The sequence below is a fragment of the Ranitomeya imitator genome, chromosome 6 (assembly GCF_032444005.1).
Source record: "Ranitomeya imitator isolate aRanImi1 chromosome 6, aRanImi1.pri, whole genome shotgun sequence".
Lineage (NCBI taxonomy): Eukaryota > Metazoa > Chordata > Amphibia > Anura > Dendrobatidae > Ranitomeya > Ranitomeya imitator.
Genome location: NC_091287.1, coordinates 203,870,762 through 203,895,148, shown reverse-complemented (window position 1 = coordinate 203,895,148; position 24,387 = coordinate 203,870,762).

The window sequence follows — 24,387 nt, the reverse complement described above, 5'->3', positions numbered from 1 at the left end:
TAGGGTGTAGAGTGTAGGGTATAGATTTTAGGGTATAGAGTGTAGGGTATAGAGTGTAGAGTGTAGGGCATAGAGTGTAGAGTGTAGGGTATAGAGTGTAGAATATAGAGTGTAGGGTAGAGAGTGTAGGGTATAGAGTGTAGGGTGTAGAGTGTAGGGTATAGATTTTAGGGTATAGAGTGTAGGGTATAGAGTGTTGTGTGTAGGGCATAAAGTGTAGAGTGTAGGGTATAGAGTGTAGAATATAGAGTGTAGGGTAGAGAGTGTAGGGTAGAGAGTGTAGAGTGTAGGGATTAGAGTGTAGGGTATAGAGTGTAGGGTGTAGAGTGTAGGGCATAGAGTGTAGAGTGTAGGGTATAGAGTGTATGGTATAGAGTGTAGAGTATAGAGTGTAGGGTGTAGAGTGTAGGGTATAGAGTGTAGGGTATAGAGTGTAGGGTATAGAGTGTAGGGAATAGAGTGTTGAGTGTAAGGTACAGAGTGTAGAGTGTAGGGCATAGAGTGTAGAGTGTAGGGTATAGAGTGTAGGGTATAGAGTGCAGGGTATAGAGTGTAGGGTATACAGTGTAGGGTATAGAGTGTAGAGTGTAGGGTATAGAGTGTAGAGTGTAGGGTATAGAGTGTAGAGTGTAGGGCATAGAGTGTAGATTGTAGGGTATAGAGTGTAGGGTATAGAGTGTAGGGTATAGAGTGTAGGGTATAGAGTGTAGAGTGTAGGGTATAGAGTGTAGAGTGTAGGGTATAGAGTGTAGGGTACAGAGTGTAAGGTATAGAGTGTAGGGTAGAGAGTGTAGAGTGTAGGGTATAGAGTGTAGGGTATAGAGTGTAGGGTATAGAGTGTAGAGTGTAGGGATTAGAGTGTAGGGTATGGAGTGTAGGGTGTGGAGTGTAGGGTATAGAGTGTAGAGTGTAGGGTATAGAGTGTATGGTATAGAGTGTAGGGTATAGAGTGTAGGGTGTAGAGTGTAGGGTATAGAGTGTAGGGTATAGAGTGTAGGGTATAGAGTGTAGGGTATAGAGTGTAGGGAATAGAGTGTAGAGTGTAAGGTATAGAGTGTAGAGTGTAGGGTATAGAGTGTAAGGTATAGAGTGTAGAGTGTAGGGATTAGAGTGTAGGGTATAGAGTGTAGAGTGCAGGGATTAGAGTGTAGGGTATAGAGTGTAGGGTGTAGAGTGTAGGGTATAGAGTGTAGAGTGTAGGGTATAGAGTGTATGGTATAGAGTGTAGGGTATAGAGTGTAGGGTGTAGAGTGTAGGGTATAGAGTGTAGGGTATAGAGTGTAGGGTATAGAGTGTAGGGTATAGAGTGTAGGGAATAGAGTGTGGAGTGTAAGGTATAGAGTGTAGAGTGTAGGGTATAGAGTGTAGGGTATAGACTGTAGGGTATAGAGTGTAGGGTATAGAGTGTAGGGTATAGATTGTAGCGTGTAGGCTATAGAGTGTAGGGTATACAGTGTAGAGTGTAGGGTATAGAGTGTAGGGTATAGAGTGTAGGTTATAGAGTGTAGGGTATAGAGTGTAGAGTGTAGGGTATAGTGTGTAGGGTATAGAGTGCAGGGTGTAGAGTGTAGGGTATAGAGTGTAGGGTATAGAGTGTAGAGTGTAGGGTATAGAGTGTATGCTATAGAGTGTATGGTGTAGAGTGTATGGTATAGAGTGTAGGGTATAGAGTGTTGAGTGTATGGTATAGAGTGTAGAGTGTAGAGTGTAGGGTATAGAGTGTATGTTATAGAGTGTAGGGTATAGAGTGTAGGGTAGAGAGTGTAGAGTGTAGGGTATAGAGTGTAGGGTATAGAGTGTAGGGCATAGAGTGTAGAGTGTAGGGATTAGAGTGTAGGGTATAGAGTGTAGTGTGTAGAGTGTAGGGTATAGAGTGTAGAGTGTAGGGTATTGAGTGTATGGTATAGAGTGTAGGGTATAGAGTGTAGGGTGTAGAGTGTAGGGTATAGAGTGTAGGGTATAGAGTGTAGGGTATAGAGTGTAGGGAATAGAGTGTAGAGTGTAAGGTATAGAGTGTAGAGTATAGGGTATAAAGTGTAGGGTATAGAGTGTAGAGTGCAGGGATTAGAGTGTAGGGTATAGAGTGTAGGGTGTAGAGTGTAGGGTATAGAGTGTAGAGTGTAGGGTATAGAGTGTATGGTATAGAGTGTAGGGTATAGAGTGTAGGGTGTAGAGTGTAGGGTATAGAGTGTAGGGTATAGAGTGTAGGGTATAGAGTGTAAGGTATAGAGTGTAGGGAATAGAGTGTAGAGTGTAAAGTATAGAGTGTAGAGTGTAGGGTATAGAGTGTAGGGTATAGACTGTAGGGTATAGAGTGTAGGGTATAGATTGTAGGCTATAGAGTGTAGGGTATAGAGTGTAGGGTATAGAGTGTAGGGTACAGAGTGTAGGGTATAGAGTGTAGGGTATAGAGTGTAGAGTGTAGGGTATAGTGTGTAGGGTATAGAGTGCAGGGTGTAGAGTGTAGGGTATAGAGTGTAGGGTATAGAATGTAGAGTGTAGGGTATAGAGTGTATGCTATAGAGTGTATGGTGTAGAGTGTATGGTATAGAGTGTAGGGTATAGAGTGTAGAGTGTAGGGTATAGAGTGTAGGGTATAGAGTGTAGGGTATAGAGTGTATGTTATAGAGTGTAGGGTATAGAGTGTAGAGTGTAGGGTATAGAATGTAGAGTGTAGGGTATAGAGTGTAGGGTATAGAGTGTAGGGTATAGAGTGTAGGGTGTAGAGTGTAGGGTATAGAGTGTAGGGTATAGAGTGTAGAGTGCAGGGTATAGAGTTTAGAGTGTAGGGTATAGAGTGTAGGGTATAGAGTGTAAGGTATAGAGTGTAGGGTGTAGAGTGTAGGGTATAGAGTGTAGGGTATAGAGTGTAGGGTATAGAGTGTACGGTATAGAGTGTAGGGTACAGAGTGTATAGTATAGAGTGTAGGGTATAGAGTGTAGGGTATAGAGTGTAGGGTATAGAGTGTATGTTATAGAGTGTAGGGTATAGAGTGTAGAGTGTAGGGTATAGAGTGTAAAGTGTAGAGTGTAGGGTATAGAGTGTAGAGTGTAGGGTATAGAGTATAGAGTGTAGGGTATAGAGTGTAGGGTATAGAGTGTAAGGTGTAGAGTGTAGGGTATAGAGTGTAGGGTATAGAGTGTAGGGTATAGAGTGTAGGGTATAGAGTGTAGAGTGTAGGGTATAGAGTTTAGAGTGTAGGGTATAGAGTGTAGGGTATAGAGTGTAAGGTATAGAGTGTAGGGTGTAGAGTGTAGGGTATAGAGTGTAGGGTATAGAGTGTAGGGTATAGAGTGTACGGTATAGAGTGTAGGGTATAGAGTGTATGGTATAGAGTGTAGGGTATAGAGTGTAGGGTATAGAGTGTATGGTATAGATTGTAGGGTATAGAGTGTAGGGTGTAGCGTGTATGTGATAGAGTGTAGGGTATAGAGTGTAGGGTATAGAGTTTAGAGTGTAGGGTATAGAGAGTAGGGTATAGAGTGTAAGGTATAGAGTGTAGAGTGTAGGGTATAGAGTGTAGGGCATAGGGTGTAGGGTATAGAGTGTAGGGTATAGAGTGTAGAGTGTAGGGTATAGAGTGTAGGGTATAGAGTGTAGGGTATAGAGTGTAGAGTGTAGGGTATAGAGTGTAGGGTATTGAGTGTAGGGTATAGAGTGTAGGGTATAGAGTGTAGGGTATAGAGTGTAGAGTGTAGGGTATAGAGTGTAGAGTGTAGGGTATAGAGTGTAGGGTATATAGTGTAGAGTGTAGGGTATAGAGTGTAGGGTATAGAGTGTAGGGTATAGAGTGTAGGGTATAGAGTGCAGGGTATAGAGTGTAGAGTGTAGGGTATAGAGTGTAGAGTGTAGGGTATAGAGTGTAGGGTATAGAGTGTAGGGTATAGAGTGTAGGGTATAGAGTGTAGAGTGTAGGGTATAGAGTGTAGGGTATAGAGTGTAGGGAGTAGAGTGTAGGGTATAGAGTGTAGGGTTCAGAGTGTAGGGTATAGAGTGTAGGGTATAGAGTGTAGGGCATAGAGTGTAGGGTATAGAGTGTAGGGCATAGAGTGTAGGGTATAGAGTGTAGGGTATAGAGTGTAGGGTGTAGAGTGTAGGGTATAGATTTTAGGGTATAGAGTGTAGGGTATAGAGTGTAGAGTGTAGGGCATAGAGTGTAGAGTGTAGGGTATAGAGTGTAGAATATAGAGTGTAGGGTAGAGAGTGTAGGGTAGAGAGTGTAGAGTGTAGGGATTAGAGTGTAGGGTATAGAGTGTAGGGTGTAGAGTGTAGGGCATAGAGTGTAGAGTGTAGGGTATAGAGTGTATGGTATAGAGTGTAGAGTATAGAGTGTAGGGTGTAGAGTGTAGGGTATAGAGTGTAGGGTATAGAGTGTAGGGTATAGAGTGTAGGGAATAGAGTGTTGAGTGTAAGGTACAGAGTGTAGAGTGTAGGGCATAGAGTGTAGAGTGTAGGGTATAGAGTGTAGGGTATAGAGTGCAGGGTATAGAGTGTAGGGTATACAGTGTAGGGTATAGAGTGTAGAGTGTAGGGTATAGAGTGTAGAGTGTAGGGTATAGAGTGTAGAGTGTAGGGCATAGAGTGTAGATTGTAGGGTATAGAGTGTAGGGTATAGAGTGTAGGGTATAGAGTGTAGGGTATAGAGTGTAGAGTGTAGGGTATAGAGTGTAGAGTGTAGGGTATAGAGGGTAGGGTACAGAGTGTAAGGTATAGAGTGTAGGGTAGAGAGTGTAGAGTGTAGGGTATAGAGTGTAGGGTATAGAGTGTAGGGTATAGAGTGTAGAGTGTAGGGATTAGAGTGTAGGGTATAGAGTGTAGGGTGTGGAGTGTAGGGTATAGAGTGTAGAGTGTAGGGTATAGAGTGTATGGTATAGAGTGTAGGGTATAGAGTGTAGGGTGTAGAGTGTAGGGTATAGAGTGTAGGGTATAGAGTGTAGGGTATAGAGTGTAGGGAATAGAGTGTAGAGTGTAAGGTATAGAGTGTAGAGTGTAGGGTATAGAGTGTAAGGTATAGAGTGTAGAGTGTAGGGATTAGAGTGTAGGGTATAGAGTGTAGGGTGTAGAGTGTAGGGTATAGAGTGTAGAGTGTAGGGTATAGAGTGTACAGTGTAGGGTATAGAGTGTAGAGTGTAGGGTATAGAGTGTATGGTATAGAGTGTAGGGTATTGAGTGTAGGGTGTAGAGTGTTGGGTATAGAGTGTAGGGTATAGAGTGTAGGGTATAGAGTGTAGGGTATAGAGTGTAGGGAATAGAGTGTAGAGTGTAAGGTATAGAGTGTAGAGTGTAGGGTATAGAGTGTAGGGTATAGAGTGTAGAGTGTAGGGATTAGAGTGTAGGGTATAGAGTGTAGGGTATAGTGTGTAGGGTATAGAGTGTAGAGTGTAGGGTATAGAGTGTAGAGTGTAGGGTATAGAGTGTAGGGTATAGAGTGCAGGGTATAGAGTGTAGGGCATAGAGTGTAGGGTATAGAGTGTAGGGTATAGAGTGTAGAGTGTAGGGTATAGAGTGTAGGGTATAGAGTGTAGGGTATAGAGTGTAGAGTGTAGGGTATAGAGTGTAGGGTATAGAGTGTAGGGTATAGAGTGTAGGGTATAGAGTGTAGGGCATAGAGTGTAGGGTATAGAGTGTAGGGTATAGAGTGTAGAGTGTAGGGTATAGAGTGTAGGGTATAGAGTGTAGGGTATAGAGTGTAGGGTATAGAGTGTAGGGTAGAGAGTGTAGGGTAGAGAGTGTAGAGTGTAGGGATTAGAGTGTAGGGTATAGAGTGTAGGGTGTGGAGTGTAGGGTATAGAGTGTAGTGTATAGAGTGTAGAGTGTAGGGTATAGAGTGTAGGGTATAGAGTGTAGGGTATAGTGTGTAAGGTATAGAGTGTAGAGTGTAGGGTATAGAGTGTAGTGTATAGAGTGTAGAGTGTAGGGATTAGAGTGTAGGGTATAGAGTGTAGGGTATAGTGTGTACGGTATAGAGTGTAGAGTGTAGGGTATAGAGTGTAGAGTGTAGGGTATAGAGTGTAGGGTATAGAGTGTAGGGTATAGAGTGTAGGGCATAGAGTGAAGGGTATAGAGTGTAGGGTATAGAGTGTAGAGTGTAGGGTATAGAGTGTAGGGTATAGAGTGTAGGGTATAGAGTGTAGAGTGTAGGGTATAGAGTGTAGGGTATAGAGTGTAGGGTATAGAGTGTAGGGCATAGAGTGTAGGGTATAGAGTGTAGGGTATAGAGTGTAGGGTGTAGAGTGTAGGGTATAGATTTTAGGGTATAGAGTGTAGGGTATAGAGTGTAGAGTGTAGGGCATAGAATGTAGAGTGTAGGGTATAGAGTGTAGAATATAGAGTGTAGGGTAGAGAGTGTAGGGTAGAGAGTGTAGAGTGTAGGGATTAGAGTGTAGGGTATAGAGTGTAGAGTGTAGGGCATAGAGTGTAGAGTGTAGGGTATAGAGTGTATGGTATAGAGTGTAGAGTATAGAGTGTAGGGTGTAGAGTGTAGGGTATAGAGTGTAGGGTATAGAGTGTAGGGTATAGAGTGTAGGAAATAGAGTGTAGAGTGTAAGGTATAGAGTGTAGAGTGTAGGGTATAGAGTGTAGTGTATAGAGTGTAGAGTGTAGGGATTAGAGTGTAGGGTGTAGAGTGTAGGGTATAGTGTGTAGGGTATAGAGTGTAGAGTGTAGGGTATAGAGTGTAGAGTGTAGGGTATAGAGTGTAGGGTATAGAGTGTAGGGTATAGAGTGTAGGGCATAGAGTGAAGGGTATAGAGTGTAGGGTATAGAGTGTAGAGTGTAGGGTATAGAGTGTAGAGTGTAGGGTATAGAGTGTAGAGTGTAGGGTATAGAGTGTAGGGTATAGAGTGTAGGGTATAGAGTGTAGGGCATAGAGTGTAGGGTATAGAGTGTAGGGTATAGAGTGTAGGGTGTAGAGTGTAGGGTATAGATTTTAGGGTATAGAGTGTAGGGTATAGAGTGTAGAGTGTAGGGCATAGAGTGTAGAGTGTAGGGTATAGAGTGTAGAATATAGAGTGTAGGGTAGAGAGTGTAGGGTATAGAGTGTAGGGTGTAGAGTGTAGGGTATAGATTTTAGGGTATAGAGTGTAGGGTATAGAGTGTAGAGTGTAGGGCATAGAGTGTAGAGTGTAGGGTATAGAGTGTAGAATATAGAGTGTAGGGTAGAGAGTGTAGGGTAGAGAGTGTAGAGTGTAGGGATTAGAGTGTAGGGTATAGAGTGTAGGGTGTAGAGTGTAGGGCATAGAGTGTAGAGTGTAGGGTATAGAGTGTATGGTATAGAGTGTAGAGTATAGAGTGTAGGGTGTAGAGTGTAGGGTATAGAGTGTAGAGTATAGAGTGTAGGGTATAGAGTGTAGGGAATAGAGTGTTGAGTGTAAGGTACAGAGTGTAGAGTGTAGGGCATAGAGTGTAGAGTGTAGGGTATAGAGTGTAGGGTATAGAGTGCAGGGTATAGAGTGTAGGGTATACAGTGTAGGGTATAGAGTGTAGAGTGTAGGGTATAGAGTGTAGAGTGTAGGGTATAGAGTGTAGAGTGTAGGGCATAGAGTGTAGATTGTAGGGTATAGAGTGTAGGGTATAGAGTGTAGGGTATAGAGTGTAGAGTGTAGGGTATAGAGTGTAGAGTGTAAGGTATAGAGTGTAGGGTACAGAGTGTAAGGTATAGAGTGTAGGGTAGAGAGTGTAGAGTGTAGGGTATAGAGTGTAGGGTATAGAGTGTAGGGTATAGAGTGTAGAGTGTAGGGATTAGAGTGTAGGGTATGGAGTGTAGGGTGTGGAGTGTAGGGTATAGAGTGTAGAGTGTAGGGTATAGAGTGTATGGTATAGAGTGTAGGGTATAGAGTGTAGGGTGTAGAGTGTAGGGTATAGAGTGTAGGGTATAGAGTGTAGGGTAGAGAGTGTAGGGTATAGAGTGTAGGGAATAGAGTGTAGAGTGTAAGGTATAGAGTGTAGAGTGTAGGGTATAGAGTGTAAGGTATAGAGTGTAGAGTGTAGGGATTAGAGTGTAGGGTATAGAGTGTAGGGTGTAGAGTGTAGGGTATAGAGTGTAGAGTGTAGGGTATAGAGTGTATGGTATAGAGTGTAGGGTATAGAGTGTAGGGTGTAGAGTGTAGGGTATAGAGTGTAGGGTATAGAGTGTAGGGTATAGAGTGTAGGGTATAGAGTGTAGGGAATAGAGTGTGGAGTGTAAGGTATAGAGTGTAGAGTGTAGGGTATAGAGTGTAGGGTATAGACTGTAGGGTATAGAGTGTAGGGTATAGAGTGTAGGGTATAGATTGTAGCGTGTAGGCTATAGAGTGTAGGGTATACAGTGTAGAGTGTAGGGTATAGAGTGTAGGGTATAGAGTGTAGGGTATAGAGTGTAGGGTATAGAGTGTAGAGTGTAGGGTATAGTGTGTAGGGTATAGAGTGCAGGGTGTAGAGTGTAGGGTATAGAGTGTAGGGTATAGAGTGTAGAGTGTAGGGTATAGAGTGTATGCTATAGAGTGTATGGTGTAGAGTGTATGGTATAGAGTGTAGGGTATAGAGTGTTGAGTGTATGGTATAGAGTGTAGAGTGTAGAGTGTAGGGTATAGAGTGTATGTTATAGAGTGTAGGGTAGAGAGTGTAGGGTAGAGAGTGTAGAGTGTAGGGTATAGAGTGTAGGGTATAGAGTGTAGGGTATAGAGTGTAGAGTGTAGGGATTAGAGTGTAGGGTATAGAGTGTAGTGTGTAGAGTGTAGGGTATAGAGTGTAGAGTGTAGGGTATAGAATGTATGGTATAGAGTGTAGGGTATAGAGTGTAGGGTGTAGAGTGTAGGGTATAGAGTGTAGGGTATAGAGTGTAGGGTATAGAGTGTAGGGAATAGAGTGTAGAGTGTAAGGTATAGAGTGTAGAGTATAGGGTATAAAGTGTAGGGTATAGAGTGTAGAGTGCAGTGATTAGAGTGTAGGGTATAGAGTGTAGGGTGTAGAGTGTAGGGTATAGAGTGTAGAGTGTAGGGTATAGAGTGTATGGTATAGAGTGTAGGGTATAGAGTGTAGGGTGTAGAGTGTAGGGTATAGAGTGTAGGGTATAGAGTGTAGGGTATAGAGTGTAAGGTATAGAGTGTAGGGAATAGAGTGTAGAGTGTAAAGTATAGAGTGTAGAGTGTAGGGTATAGAGTGTAGGGTATAGACTGTAGGGTATAGAGTGTAGGGTATAGATTGTAGGTTATAGAGTGTAGGGTATAGAGTGTAGGGTATAGAGTGTAGGGTATAGAGTGTAGGGTATAGAGTGTAGGGTATAGAGTTTAGAGTGTAGGGTATAGTGTGTAGGGTATAGAGTGCAGGGTGTAGAGTGTAGGGTATAGAGTGTAGGGTATAGAATGTAGAGTGTAGGGTATAGAGTGTATGCTATAGAGTGTATGGTGTAGAGTGTATGGTATAGAGTGTAGGGTATAGAGTGTAGAGTGTAGGGTATAGAGTGTAGGGTATAGAGTGTAGGGTATAGAGTGTATGTTATAGAGTGTAGGGTATAGAGTGCAGAGTGTAGGGTATAGAATGTAGAGTGTAGGGTATAGAGTGTAGGGTATAGAGTGTAGGGTATAGAGTGTAGGGTGTAGAGTGTAGGGTATAGAGTGTAGGGTATAGAGTGTAGAGTGCAGGGTATAGAGTTTAGAGTGTAGGGTATAGAGTGTAGGGTATAGAGTGTAAGGTATAGAGTGTAGGGTGTAGAGTGTAGGGTATAGAGTGTAGGGTATAGAGTGTAGGGTATAGAGTGTACGGTATAGAGTGTAGGGTACAGAGTGTATAGTATAGAGTGTAGGGTATAGAGTGTAGGGTATAGAGTGTATGGTATAGAGTGTAGGGTATAGAGTGTATGTTATAGAGTGTAGGGTATAGAGTGTAGAGTGTAGGGTATAGAGTGTAGAGTGTAGAGTGTAGGGTATAGAGTGTAGAGTGTAGGGTATAGAGTGTAGAGTGTAGGGTATAGAGTATAGAGTGTAGGGTATAGAGTGTAGTGTATAGAGTGTAAGGTGTAGAGTGTAGGGTATAGAGTGTAGGGTATAGAGTGTAGGGTATAGAGTGTAGGGTATAGAGTGTAGGGTATAGAGTGTAGAGTGTAGGGTATAGAGTTTAGAGTGTAGGGTATAGAGTGTAGGGTATAGAGTGTAAGGTATAGAGTGTAGGGTGTAGAGTGTAGGGTATAGAGTGTAGGGTATAGAGTGTAGGGTATAGAGTGTACGGTATAGAGTGTAGGGTATAGAGTGTATGGTATAGAGTGTAGGGTATAGAGTGTAGGGTATAGAGTGTATGGTATAGATTGTAGGGTATAGAGTGTAGGGTGTAGCGTGTATGTGATAGAGTGTAGGGTATAGAGTGTAGGGTATAGAGTTTAGAGTGTAGGGTATAGAGAGTAGGGTATAGAGTGTAAGGTATAGAGTGTAGGGTGTAGAGTGTAGGGTATAGAGTGTAGGGCATAGGGTGTAGGGTATAGAGTGTAGGGTATAGAGTGTAGAGTGTAGGGTATAGAGTGTAGGGTATAGAGTGTAGGGTATAGAGTGTAGAGTGTAGGGTATAGAGTGTAGGGTATTGAGTGTAGGGTATAGAGTGTAGGGTATAGAGTGTAGGGTATAGAGTGTAGAGTGTAGGGTATAGAGTGTAGAGTGTAGGGTATAGAGTGTAGGGTATATAGTGTAGAGTGTAGGGTATAGAGTGTAGGGTATAGAGTGTAGGGTATAGAGTGTAGGGTATAGAGTGCAGGGTATAGAGTGTAGAGTGTAGGGTATAGAGTGTAGAGTGTAGGGTATAGAGTGTAGGGTATAGAGTGTAGGGTATAGAGTGTAGGGTATAGAGTGTAGAGTGTAGGGTATAGAGTGTAGGGTATAGAGTGTAGGGAGTAGAGTGTAGGGTATAGAGTGTAGGGTTCAGAGTGTAGGGTATAGAGTGTAGGGTATAGAGTGTAGGGCATAGAGTGTAGGGTATAGAGTGTAGGGCATAGAGTGTAGGGTAGAGAGTGTAGGGTATAGAGTGTAGGGTGTAGAGTGTAGGGTATAGATTTTAGGGTATAGAGTGTAGGGTATAGAGTGTAGAGTGTAGGGCATAGAGTGTAGAGTGTAGGGTATAGAGTGTAGAATATAGAGTGTAGGGTAGAGAGTGTAGGGTAGAGAGTGTAGAGTGTAGGGATTAGAGTGTAGGGTATAGAGTGTAGGGTGTAGAGTGTAGGGCATAGAGTGTAGAGTGTAGGGTATAGAGTGTATGGTATAGAGTGTAGAGTATAGAGTGTAGGGTGTAGAGTGTAGGGTATAGAGTGTAGGGTATAGAGTGTAGGGTATAGAGTGTAGGGAATAGAGTGTTGAGTGTAAGGTACAGAGTGTAGAGTGTAGGGCATAGAGTGTAGAGTGTAGGGTATAGAGTGTAGGGTATAGAGTGCAGGGTATAGAGTGTAGGGTATACAGTGTAGGGTATAGAGTGTAGAGTGTAGGGTATAGAGTGTAGAGTGTAGGGTATAGAGTGTAGAGTGTAGGGCATAGAGTGTAGATTGTAGGGTATAGAGTGTAGGGTATAGAGTGTAGGGTATAGAGTGTAGGGTATAGAGTGTAGAGTGTAGGGTATAGAGTGTAGAGTGTAGGGTATAGAGTGTAGGGTACAGAGTGTAAGGTATAGAGTGTAGGGTAGAGAGTGTAGAGTGTAGGGTATAGAGTGTAGGGTATAGAGTGTAGAGTGTAGGGATTAGAGTGTAGGGTATAGAGTGTAGGGTGTGGAGTGTAGGGTATAGAGTGTAGAGTGTAGGGTATAGAGTGTATGGTATAGAGTGTAGGGTATAGAGTGTAGGGTGTAGAGTGTAGGGTATAGAGTGTAGGGTATAGAGTGTAGGGTATAGAGTGTAGGGAATAGAGTGTAGAGTGTAAGGTATAGAGTGTAGAGTGTAGGGTATAGAGTGTAAGGTATAGAGTGTAGAGTGTAGGGATTAGAGTGTAGGGTATAGAGTGTAGGGTGTAGAGTGTAGGGTATAGAGTGTAGAGTGTAGGGTATAGAGTGTACAGTGTAGGGTATAGAGTGTAGAGTGTAGGGTATAGAGTGTATGGTATAGAGTGTAGGGTATTGAGTGTAGGGTGTAGAGTGTTGGGTATAGAGTGTAGGGTATAGAGTGTAGGGTATAGAGTGTAGGGAATAGAGTGTAGAGTGTAAGGTATAGAGTGTAGAGTGTAGGGTATAGAGTGTAGGGTATAGAGTGTAGAGTGTAGGGATTAGAGTGTAGGGTATAGAGTGTAGGGTATAGTGTGTAGGGTATAGAGTGTAGAGTGTAGGGTATAGAGTGTAGAGTGTAGGGTATAGAGTGTAGGGTATAGAGTGCAGGGTATAGAGTGTAGGGCATAGAGTGTAGGGTATAGAGTGTAGGGTATAGAGTGTAGAGTGTAGGGTATAGAGTGTAGGGTATAGAGTGTAGGGTATAGAGTGTAGAGTGTAGGGTATAGAGTGTAGGGTATAGAGTGTAGGGTATAGAGTGTAGGGTATAGAGTGTAGGGCATAGAGTGTAGGGTATAGAGTGTAGGGTATAGAGTGTAGAGTGTAGGGTATAGAGTGTAGGGTATAGAGTGTAGGGTATAGAGTGTAGAGTGTAGGGCATAGAGTGTAGAGTGTAGGGTATAGAGTGTAGGGTATAGAGTGTAGGGTAGAGAGTGTAGGGTAGAGAGTGTAGAGTGTAGGGATTAGAGTGTAGGGTATAGAGTGTAGGGTGTGGAGTGTAGGGTATAGAGTGTAGAGTGTAGGGTATAGAGTGTATGGTATAGAGTGTAGGGTATAGAGTGTAGGGTATAGAGTGTACGGTATAGAGTGTAGGGTATAGAGTGTATGGTATAGAGTGTAGGGTATAGAGTGTAGGGTATAGAGTGTATGGTATAGATTGTAGGGTATAGAGTGTAGGGTGTAGCGTGTATGTGATAGAGTGTAGGGTATAGAGTGTAGGGTATAGAGTTTAGAGTGTAGGGTATAGAGAGTAGGGTATAGAGTGTAAGGTATAGAGTGTAGGGTGTAGAGTGTAGGGTATAGAGTGTAGGGCATAGGGTGTAGGGTATAGAGTGTAGGGTATAGAGTGTAGAGTGTAGGGTATAGAGTGTAGGGTATAGAGTGTAGGGTATAGAGTGTAGAGTGTAGGGTATAGAGTGTAGGGTATTGAGTGTAGGGTATAGAGTGTAGGGTATAGAGTGTAGGGTATAGAGTGTAGAGTGTAGGGTATAGAGTGTAGAGTGTAGGGTATAGAGTGTAGGGTATAGAGTGTAGAGTGTAGGGTATAGAGTGTAGGGTATAGAGTGTAGGGTATAGAGTGTAGGGTATAGAGTGCAGGGTATAGAGTGTAGAGTGTAGGGTATAGAGTGTAGAGTGTAGGGTATAGAGTGTAGGGTATGAAGTGTAGGGTATAGAGTGTAGGGTATAGAGTGTAGAGTGTAGGGTATAGAGTGTAGGGTATAGAGTGTAGGGAGTAGAGTGTAGGGTATAGAGTGTAGGGTTCAGAGTGTAGGGTATAGAGTGTAGGGTATAGAGTGTAGGGCATAGAGTGTAGGGTATAGAGTGTAGGGCATAGAGTGTAGGGTATAGAGTGTAGGGTATAGAGTGTAGGGTGTAGAGTGTAGGGTATAGATTTTAGGGTATAGAGTGTAGGGTATAGAGTGTAGAGTGTAGGGCATAGAGTGTAGAGTGTAGGGTATAGAGTGTAGAATATAGAGTGTAGGGTAGAGAGTGTAGGGTAGAGAGTGTAGAGTGTAGGGATTAGAGTGTAGGGTATAGAGTGTAGGGTGTAGAGTGTAGGGCATAGAGTGTAGAGTGTAGGAAATAGAGTGTATGGTATAGAGTGTAGTGTATAGAGTGTAGGGTGTAGAGTGTAGGGTATAGAGTGTAGGGTATAGAGTGTAGGGTATAGAGTGTAGGGAATAGAGTGTTGAGTGTAAGGTACAGAGTGTAGAGTGTAGGGCATAGAGTGTAGAGTGTAGGGTATAGAGTGTAGGGTATAGAGTGCAGGGTATAGAGTGTAGGGTATACAGTGTAGGGTATAGAGTGTAGAGTGTAGGGTATAGAGTGTAGAGTGTAGGGTATAGAGTGTAGAGTGTAGGGCATAGAGTGTAGATTGTAGGGTATAGAGTGTAGGGTATAGAGTGTAGGGTATAGAGTGTAGGGTATAGAGTGTAGAGTGTAGGGTATAGAGTGTAGAGTGTAGGGTATAGAGTGTAGGGTACAGAGTGTAAGGTATAGAGTGTAGGGTAGAGAGTGTAGAGTGTAGGGTATAGAGTGTAGGGTATAGAGTGTAGGGTATAGAGTGTAGAGTGTAGGGATTAGAGTGTAGGGTATAGAGTGTAGGGTGTGGAGTGTAGGGTATAGAGTGTAGAGTGTAGGGTATAGAGTGTATGGTATAGAGTGTAGGGTATAGAGTGTAGGGTGTAGAGTGTAGTGTATAGAGTGTAGGGTATAGAGTGTAGGGTATAGAGTGTAGGGAATAGAGTGTAGAGTGTAAGGTATAGAGTGTAGAGTGTAGGGTATAGAGTGTAAGGTATAGAGTGTAGAGTGTAGGGATTAGAGTGTAGGGTATAGAGTGTAGGGTGTAGAGTGTAGGGTATAGAGTGTAGAGTGTAGGGTATAGAGTGTAGAGTGTAGGGTATAGAGTGTAGAGTGTAGGGTATAGAGTGTAGAGTGTAGGGTATAGAGTGTAGAGTGTAGGGTATAGAGTGTAGAGTGTTGGGTATAGAGTGTAGGGTATAGAGTGTAGGGTATAGAGTGTAGGGTATAGAGTGTAGGGAATAGAGTGTAGAGTGTAAGGTATAGAGTGTAGAGTGTAGGGTATAGAGTGTAGGGTATAGAGTGTAGAGTGTAGGGATTAGAGTGTAGGGTATAGAGTGTAGGGTATAGTGTGTAGGGTATAGAGTGTAGAGTGTAGGGAATAGAGTGTAGAGTGTAGGGTATAGAGTGTAGAATATAGAGTGCAGGGTATAGAGTGTAGGGCATAGAGTGTAGGGTATAGAGTGTAGGGTATAGAGTGTAGAGTGTAGGGTATAGAGTGTAGGGTATAGAGTGTAGGGTATAGAGTGTAGAGTGTAGGGTATAGAGTGTAGGGTATAGAGTGTAGGGTATAGAGTGTAGGGTATAGAGTGTAGGGCATAGAGTGTAGGGTATAGAGTGTAGGGTATAGAGTGTAGAGTGTAGGGTATAGAGTGTAGGGTATAGAGTGTAGGGTATAGAGTGTAGAGTGTAGGGCATAGAGTGTAGAGTGTAGGGTATAGAGTGTAGGGTATAGAGTGTAGGGTAGAGAGTGTAGGGTAGAGAGTGTAGAGTGTAGGGATTAGAGTGTAGGGTATAGAGTGTAGGGTGTAGAGTGTAGGGCATAGAGTGTAGAGTGTAGGGTATAGAGTGTATGGTATAGAGTGTAGAGTATAAAGTGTAGGGTGTAGAGTGTAGGGTATAGAGTGTAGGGTATAGAGTGTAGGGTATAGAGTGTAGGGAATAGAGTGTTGAGTGTAAGGTACAGAGTGTAGAGTGTAGGGCATAGAGTGTAGAGTGTAGGGTATAGAGTGTAGGGTATAGAGTGTAGGGTATAGAGTGTAGGGTATACAGTGTAGGGTATAGAGTGTAGAGTGTAGGGTATAGAGTGTAGAGTGTAGGGTATAGAGTGTAGAGTGTAGGGCATAGAGTGTAGATTGTAGGGTATAGAGTGTAGGGTATAGAGTGTAGGGTATAGAGTGTAGGGTATAGAGTGTAGAGTGTAGGGTAGAGAGTGTAGAGTGTAGGGTATAGAGTGTAGGGTATAGAGTGTAGGGTATAGAGTGTAGGGTATAGAGTGTAGAGTGTAGGGATTAGAGTGTAGGGTATAGAGTATAGGGTGTGGAGTGTAGGTTATAGAGTGTAGAGTGTAGGGTATAGAGTGTAGGGTATAGAGTGTAGGGTATAGAGTGTAGGGTATAGAGTGTAGGGAATAGAGTGTAGAGTGTAAGGTATAGAGTGTAGAGTATAGGGTATAGAGTGTAGGGTATAGAGTGTAGGGTATAGAGTGTAGGGTATAGAGTGTAGGGTATAGAGTGTAGGGAATAGAGTGTAGAGTGTAAGGTATAGAGTGTAGAGTGTAGGGTATAGAGTGTAAGGTATAGAGTGTAGAGTGTAGGGATTAGAGTGTAGGGTATAGAGTGTAGGGTGTAGAGTGTAGGGCATAGAGTGTAGAGTGTAGGGTATAGAGTGTATGGTATAGAGTGTAGAGTATAGAGTGTAGGGTGTAGAGTGTAGGGTATAGAGTGTAGGGTATAGAGTGTAGGGTATAGAGTGTAGGGAATAGAGTGTAGAGTGTAAGGTATAGAGTGTAGAGTGTAGGGTATAGAGTGTAGGGTATAGAGTGTAGAGTGTAGGGATTAGAGTGTAGGGTATAGAGTGTAGGGTATAGTGTGTAGGGTATAGAGTGTAGAGTGTAGGGTATAGAGTGTAGAGTGTAGGGTATAGAGTGTAGGGTATAGAGTGTAGAGTGTAGGGTATAGAGTGTATGCTATAGAGTGTATGGTGTAGAGTGTATGGTATAGAGTGTAGGGTATACAGTGTAGAGTGTATGGTATAGAGCGTAGGGTGTAGAGTGTAGGGTATAGAGTGTATGTTATAGAGTGTAGGGTATAGAGTGTAGGGTAGAGAGTGTAGAGTGTAGGGTATAGAGTGTAGGGTATAGAGTGTAGGGTATAGAGTGTAGAGTGTAGGGATTAGAGTGTAGGGTATAGAGTGTAGTGTGTAGAATGTAGGGTATAGAGTGTAGGGTATAGAGTGTAGGGTGTAGAGTGTAGGGTATAGAGTGTAGGGTATAGAGTGTAGGGTATAGAGTGTAGGGAATAGAGTGTAGAGTGTAAGGTATAGAGTGTAGAGTATAGGGTATAGAGTGTAGGGTATAGAGTGTAGAGTGTAGGGATTAGAGTGTAGGGTATAGAGTGTAGGGTGTAGAGTGTAGGGTATAGAGTGTAGAGTGTAGGGTATAGAGTGTATGGTATAGAGTGTAGGGTATAGAGTGTAGGGTGTAGAGTGTAGGGTATAGAGTGTAGGGTATAGAGTGTAGGGTATAGAGTGTAGGGTATAGAGTGTAGGGAATCGAGTGTAGAGTGTAAGGTATAGAGTGTAGAGTGTAGGGTATAGAGTGTAGGGTATAGACTGTAGGGTATAGAGTGTAGGGTATAGATTGTAGGCTATAGAGTGTAGGGTATAGAGTGTAGGGTATAGAGTGTAGGGTATAGAGTGTAGGGTATAGAGTGTAGGGTATAGAGTGTAGAGTGTAGGGTATAGTGTGTAGGGTATAGAGTGCAGGGTGTAGAGTGTAGGGTATAGAGTGTAGGGTATAGAGTGTAGAGTGTAGGGTATAGAGTGTATGCTATAGAGTGCATGGTGTAGAGTGTATGGTATAGAGTGTAGGGTATAGAGTGTAGAGTGTAGGGTATAGAGTGTAGGGTATAGAGTGTAGGGTATAGAGTGTATGTTATTGAGTGTAGGGTATAGAGTGTAGAGTGTAGGGTATAGAGTTTAGAGTGTAGGGTATAGAGTGTAGGGTATAGAGTGTAAGGTATAGAGTGTAGGGTGTAGAGTGTAGGGTATAGATTGTAGGGTATAGAGTGTAGGGTATAGAGTGTACGGTATAGAGTGTAGGGTATGGAGCGTATGGTGTAGAGTGTAGGGTATAGAGTGTAGGGTATAGAGTGTAGGGTATAAAGTGTAGAGTGTAGGGTATAGCGTGTAGAGTGTAGGGTATAGAGTGTAGGGTATAGAGTGTAGGGTATAGAGTGTAGGGTATAGAGTGTAGAGTGTAGGGTATAGAGTGTATGGTATAGAGTGTAGGGTATAGAATGTAGGGTGTAGAGTGTTGGGTATAGAGTGTAGGGTTTAGAGTGTAGGGTATAGAGTGTAGGGAATAGAGTGTAGGGAATAGAGTGTAGAGTGTAAGGTATAGAGTGTAGAGTGTAGGGTATAGAGTGTAGGGTATAGAGTGTAGGGTATAGAGTGTAGAGTGTAGGGTATAGAGTGTAGAGTGTAGGGTATAGAGTGTAGGGTATAGAGTGTAGGGTATAGAGTGTAGGGTAGAGTGTGTAGAGTGTAGGGTATAGAGTGTAGGGTATAGAGTGTAGGGTATAGAGTGTAGAGTGTAGGGATTAGAGTGTAGGGTATAGAGTGTAGGGTGTAGAGTGTAGGGTATAGAGTGTAGAGTGTAGTGTATAGAGTGTATGGTATAGAGTGTAGGGTGTAGAGTGTAGGGTATAGAGTGTAGGGTATAGAGTGTAGGGTATAGAGTGTAGGGAATAGAGTGTAGAGTGTAAGGTATAGAGTGTAGAGTGTAGGGTATAGAGTGTAGGGTATAGAGTGTAGAGTGAAGGGATTAGAGTGTAGGGTATAGAGTGTAGGGTGTAGAGTGTAGGGTATAGAGTGTAGAGTGTAGGGTATAGAGTGTATGGTATAGAGTGTAGGGTATAGAGTGTAGGGTGTAGAGTGTAGGGTATAGAGTGTAGGGTATAGAGTGTAGGGTATAGAGTGTAGGGTATAGAGTGTAGGGAATAGAGTGTAGAGTGTAAGGTATAGAGTGTAGAGTGTAGGGTATAGAGTGTAGGGTATAGACTGTAGGGTATAGAGTGTAGGGTATAGAGTGTAGGGTATAGATTGTAGAGTGTAGGCTATAGAGTGTAGGGTATAGAGTGTAGAGTGTAGGGTATAGAGTGTAGGGTATAGAGTGTATGTTATAGAGTGTAGGGTATAGAGTGTAGGGTAGAGAGTGTAGAGTGTAGGGTATAGAGTGTAGGGTATAGAGTGTAGGGTATAGATTGTAGAGTGTAGGCTATAGAGTGTAGGGTATAGAGTGTAGAGTGTCGGGATTAGAGTGTAGAATATAGAGTGTGGGATGTAGAGTGTAGGGTATAGAGTGTAGAGTGTAGGATATAGAGTGTATGGTATAGAGTGTAGGGTATAGAGTGTAGGGTGTAGAGTGTAGGGTATAGAGTGTAGGGAATAGAGTGTAGGGTATAGAGTGTAGGGTATAGAGTGTAGGGTGTAGAGTGTAGGGTATAGAGTGTATGGTATAGAGTGTAGGGTATAGAATGTATGGTATAGAGTGTAGAGTGTAGGATATAGAGTATAGGGTATAGAGTGTAGAGTGTAGGGTATAGAGTGTAGGGTATAGAGTGTAGGGTATAGAGTGTAGAGTGTAGGGATTAGAGTGTAGGGTATAGAGTGTAGGGTATAGAGTGTAGAGTGTAGGGTAGAGAGTGTAGGATATAGAGTGTAGAGTGTAGGGTATAGAGTGTAGGGTATAGAGTGTAGGGTATAGAGTGTAGGGTATAGAGTGTAGAGTGTAGGGTATAGAGTGTAGGGTATAGAGTGTAGGGTATAGAGTGTAGAGTGTAGGGTATAGAGTGTAGGGTATAGAGTGTAGGGTATAGAGTGTAGGGCATAGAGTGTAGGGTATAGAGTGTAGGGTGTAGAGTGTAGGGTATAGAGTGTAGGGTATAGAGTGTAGAGTGTAGGGTATAGAGTGTAGGGTATAGAGTGTAGGGTATAGAGTGTAGGGTATAGAGTGTAGGGTATAGAGTGTAGAGTGTAGGGTATAGCGTGTAGAGTGTCGGGTATAGAGTGTAGGGTATAGAGTGTAGGGTATAGAGTGTAGGGTATAGAGTGTAGAGTGTAGGGTATAGAGTGTAGAGTGTAGGGTATAGAGTGTATGGTATAGAGTGTAGGGTATAGAGTGTAGGGTGTAGAGCGTTGGGTATAGAGTGTAGGGTATAGAGAGTAGGGTATAGAGTGTAGGGTATAGAGTGTAGGGAATAGAGTGTAGAGTGTAAGGTATAGAGTGTAGAGTGTAGGGTATAGAGTGTAGGGTATAGAGTGTAGAGTGTAGGGATTAGAGTGTAGGGTATAGAGTGTAGGGTATAGTGTGTAGGGTATAGAGTGTAGAGTGTAGGGTATAGAGTGTAGAGTGTAGGGTATAGAGTGTAGGGTATAGAGTGTAGGGCATAGAGTGTAGGGTATAGAGTGTAGGGTATAGAGTGTAGAGTGTAGGGTATAGAGTGTAGGGTATAGAGTGTAGGGTATAGAGTGTAGAGTGTAGGGTATAGAGTGTAGGGTATAGAGTGTAGGGTATAGAGTGTAGGGTATAGAGTGTAGGGCATAGAGTGTAGGGTATAGAGTGTAGGGTATAGAGTGTAGAGTGTAGGGTATAGAGTGTAGGGTATAGAGTGTAGGGTATAGAGTATAGAGTGTAGGGCATAGAGTGTAGAGTGTAGGGTATAGAGTGTAGGGTATAGAGTGTAGGGTGTAGAGTGTAGGGCATAGAGTGTAGAGTGTAGGGTATAGAGTGTATGGTATATAGTGTAGAGTATAGAGTGTAGGGTGTAGAGTGTAGGGTATAGAGTGTAGGGTATAGAGTGTAGGGTATAGAGTGTAGGGTATAGAGTGTAGGGAATAGAGTGTAGAGTGTAAGGTATAGAGTGTAGAGTGTAGGGTATAGAGTGTAGGGTATAGAGTGTAGAGTGAAGGGATTAGAGTGTAGGGTATAGAGTGTAGGGTGTAGAGTGTAGGGTATAGAGTGTAGAGTGTAGGGTATAGAGTGTATGGTATAGAGTGTAGGGTATAGAGTGTAGGGTGTAGAGTGTAGGGTATAGAGTGTAGGGTATAGAGTGTAGGGTATAGAGTGTAGGGTATAGAGTGTAGGGAATAGAGTGTAGAGTGTAAGGTATAGAGTGTAGAGTGTAGGGTATAGAGTGTAGGGTATAGACTGTAGGGTATAGAGTGTAGGGTATAGAGTGTAGGGTATAGATTGTAGAGTGTAGGCTATAGAGTGTAGGGTATAGAGTGTAGAGTGTAGGGTATAGAGTGTAGGGTATAGAGTGTATGTTATAGAGTGTAGGGTATAGAGTGTAGGGTAGAGAGTGTAGAGTGTAGGGTATAGAGTGTAGGGTATAGAGTGTAGGGTATAGATTGTAGAGTGTAGGCTATAGAGTGTAGGGTATAGAGTGTAGAGTGTCGGGATTAGAGTGTAGGGTATAGAGTGTGGGATGTAGAGTGTAGGGTATAGAGTGTAGAGTGTAGGATATAGAGTGTATGGTATAGAGTGTAGGGTATAGAGTGTAGGGTGTAGAGTGTAGGGTATAGAGTGTAGGGAATAGAGTGTAGGGTATAGAGTGTAGGGTATAGAGTGTAGGGTGTAGAGTGTAGGGTATAGAGTGTATGGTATAGAGTGTAGGGTATAGAATGTATGGTATAGAGTGTAGAGTGTAGGATATAGAGTATAGGGTATAGAGTGTAGAGTGTAGGGTATAGAGTGTAGGGTATAGAGTGTAGGGTATAGAGTGTAGAGTGTAGGGATTAGAGTGTAGGGTATAGAGTGTAGGCTATAGAGTGTAGAGTGTAGGGTAGAGAGTGTAGGATATAGAGTGTAGAGTGTAGGGTATAGAGTGTAGGGTATAGAGTGTAGGGTATAGAGTGTAGGGTATAGAGTGTAGAGTGTAGGGTATAGAGTGTAGGGTATAGAGTGTAGAGTGTAGGGTATAGAGTGTAGGGTATAGAGTGTAGGGTATAGAGTGTAGGGCATAGAGTGTAGGGTGTAGAGTGTAGGGTGTAGAGTGTAGGGTATAGAGTGTAGGGTATAGAGTGTAGAGTGTAGGGTATAGAGTGTAGGGTATAGAGTGTAGGGTATAGAGTGTAGGGTATAGAGTGTAGGGTATAGAGTGTAGAGTGTAGGGTATAGCGTGTAGAGTGTCGGGTATAGAGTGTGGGGTATAGAGTGTAGGGTATAGAGTGTAGGGTATAGAGTGTAGAGTGTAGGGTATAGAGTGTAGAGTGTAGGGTATAGAGTGTATGGTATAGAGTGTAGGGTATAGAGTGTAGGGTGTAGAGCGTTGGGTATAGAGTGTAGGGTATAGAGAGTAGGGTATAGAGTGTAGGGTATAGAGTGTAGGGAATAGAGTGTAGAGTGTAAGGTATAGAGTGTAGAGTGTAGGGTATAGAGTGTAGGGTATAGAGTGTAGAGTGTAGGGATTAGAGTGTAGGGTATAGAGTGTAGGGTATAGTGTGTAGGGTATAGAGTGTAGAGTGTAGGGTATAGAGTGTAGAGTGTAGGGTATAGAGTGTAGGGTATAGAGTGTAGGGTATAGAGTGTAGGGCATAGAGTGTAGGGTATAGAGTGTAGGGTATAGAGTGTAGAGTGTAGGGTATAGAGTGTAGGGTATAGAGTGTAGGGTATAGAGTGTAGAGTGTAGGGTATAAAGTGTAGGGTATAGAGTGTAGGGTATAGAGTGTAGGGTATAGAGTGTAGGGCATAGAGTGTAGGGTATAGAGTGTAGGGTATAGAGTGTAGAGTGTAGGGTATAGAGTGTAGGGTATAGAGTGTAGGGTATAGAGTGTAGAGTGTAGGGCATAGAGTGTAGAGTGTAGGGTATAGAGTGTAGGGTATAGAGTGTAGGGTGTAGAGTGTAGGGCATAGAGTGTAGAGTGTAGGGTATAGAGTGTATGGTATATAGTGTAGAGTATAGAGTGTAGGGTGTAGAGTGTAGGGTATAGAGTGTAGGGTATAGAGTGTAGGGTATAGAGTGTAGGGTATAGAGTGTAGGGTATAGAGTGTAGGGAATAGAGTGTAGAGTGTAAGGTATAGAGTGTAGAGTGTAGGGTATAGAGTGTAGGGTATAGACTGTAGGGTATAGAGTGTAGGGTATAGAGTGTAGGGTATAGATTGTAGAGTGTAGGCTATAGAGTGTAGGGTATAGAGTGTAGAGTGTAGGGTATAGAGTGTAGGGTATAGAGTGTATGTTATAGAGTGTAGGGTATAGAGTGTAGGGTAGAGAGTGTAGAGTGTAGGGTATAGAGTGTAGGGTATAGAGTGTAGGGTATAGATTGTAGAGTGTAGGCTATAGAGTGTAGGGTATAGAGTGTAGAGTGTCGGGATTAGAGTGTAGGGTATAGAGTGTGGGATGTAGAGTGTAGGGTATAGAGTGTAGAGTGTAGGATATAGAGTGTATGGTATAGAGTGTAGGGTATAGAGTGTAGGGTGTAGAGTGTAGGGTATAGAGTGTAGGGAATAGACTGTAGGGTATAGAGTGTAGGGTATAGAGTGTAGGGTGTAGTGTGTAGGGTATAGAGTGTATGGTATAGAGTGTAGGGTATAGAATGTATGGTATAGAGTGTAGAGTGTAGGATATAGAGTATAGGGTATAGAGTGTAGAGTGTAGGGTATAGAGTGTAGGGTATAGAGTGTAGGGTATAGAGTGTAGAGTGTAGGGATTAGAGTGTAGGGTATAGAGTGTAGGGTATAGAGTGTAGAGTGTAGGGTAGAGAGTGTAGGATATAGAGTGTAGAGTGTAGGGTATAGAGTGTAGGGTATAGAGTGTAGGGTATAGAGTGTAGGGTATAGAGTGTAGAGTGTAGGGTATAGAGTGTAGGGTATAGAGTGTAGGGTATAGAGTGTAGAGTGTAGGGTATAGAGTGTAGGGTATAGAGTGTAGGGTATAGAGTGTAGGGCATAGAGTGTAGGGTATAGAGTGTAGGGTGTAGAGTGTAGGGTATAGAGTGTAGGGTATAGAGTGTAGAGTGTAGGGTATAGAGTGTAGGGTATAGAGTGTAGGGTATAGAGTGTAGGGTATAGAGTGTAGGGTATAGAGTGTAGAGTGTAGGGTATAGCGTGTAGAGTGTCGGGTATAGAGTGTAGGGTATAGAGTGTAGGGTATAGAGTGTAGGGTATAGAGTGTAGAGTGTAGGGTATAGAGTGTAGAGTGTAGGGTATAGAGTGTATGGTATAGAGTGTAGGGTATAGAGTGTAGGGTGTAGAGCGTTGGGTATAGAGTGTAGGGTATAGAGAGTAGGGTATAGAGTGTAGGGTATAGAGTGTAGGGAATAGAGTGTAGAGTGTAAGGTAGAGAGTGTAGAGTGTAGGGTATAGAGTGTAGGGTATAGACTGTAGAGTGTAGGGATTAGAGTGTAGGGTATAGAGTGTAGGGTATAGTGTGTAGGGTATAGAGTGTAGAGTGTAGGGTATAGAGTGTAGAGTGTAGGGTATAGAGTGTAGGGTATAGAGTGTAGGGTATAGAGTGTAGGGCATAGAGTGTAGGGTATAGAGTGTAGGGTATAGAGTGTAGAGTGTAGGGTATAGAGTGTAGGGTATAGAGTGTAGGGTATAGAGTGTAGAGTGTAGGGTATAGAGTGTAGGGTATAGAGTGTAGGGTATAGAGTGTAGGGTATAGAGTGTAGGGCATAGAGTGTAGGGTATAGAGTGTAGGGTATAGAGTGTAGAGTGTAGGGTATAGAGTGTAGGGTATAGAGTGTAGGGTATAGAGTGTAGAGTGTAGGGCATAGAGTGTAGAGTGTAGGGTATATAGTGTAGGGTATAGAGTGTAGGGTGTAGAGTGTAGGGCATAGAGTGTAGAGTGTAGGGTATAGAGTGTATGGTATATAGT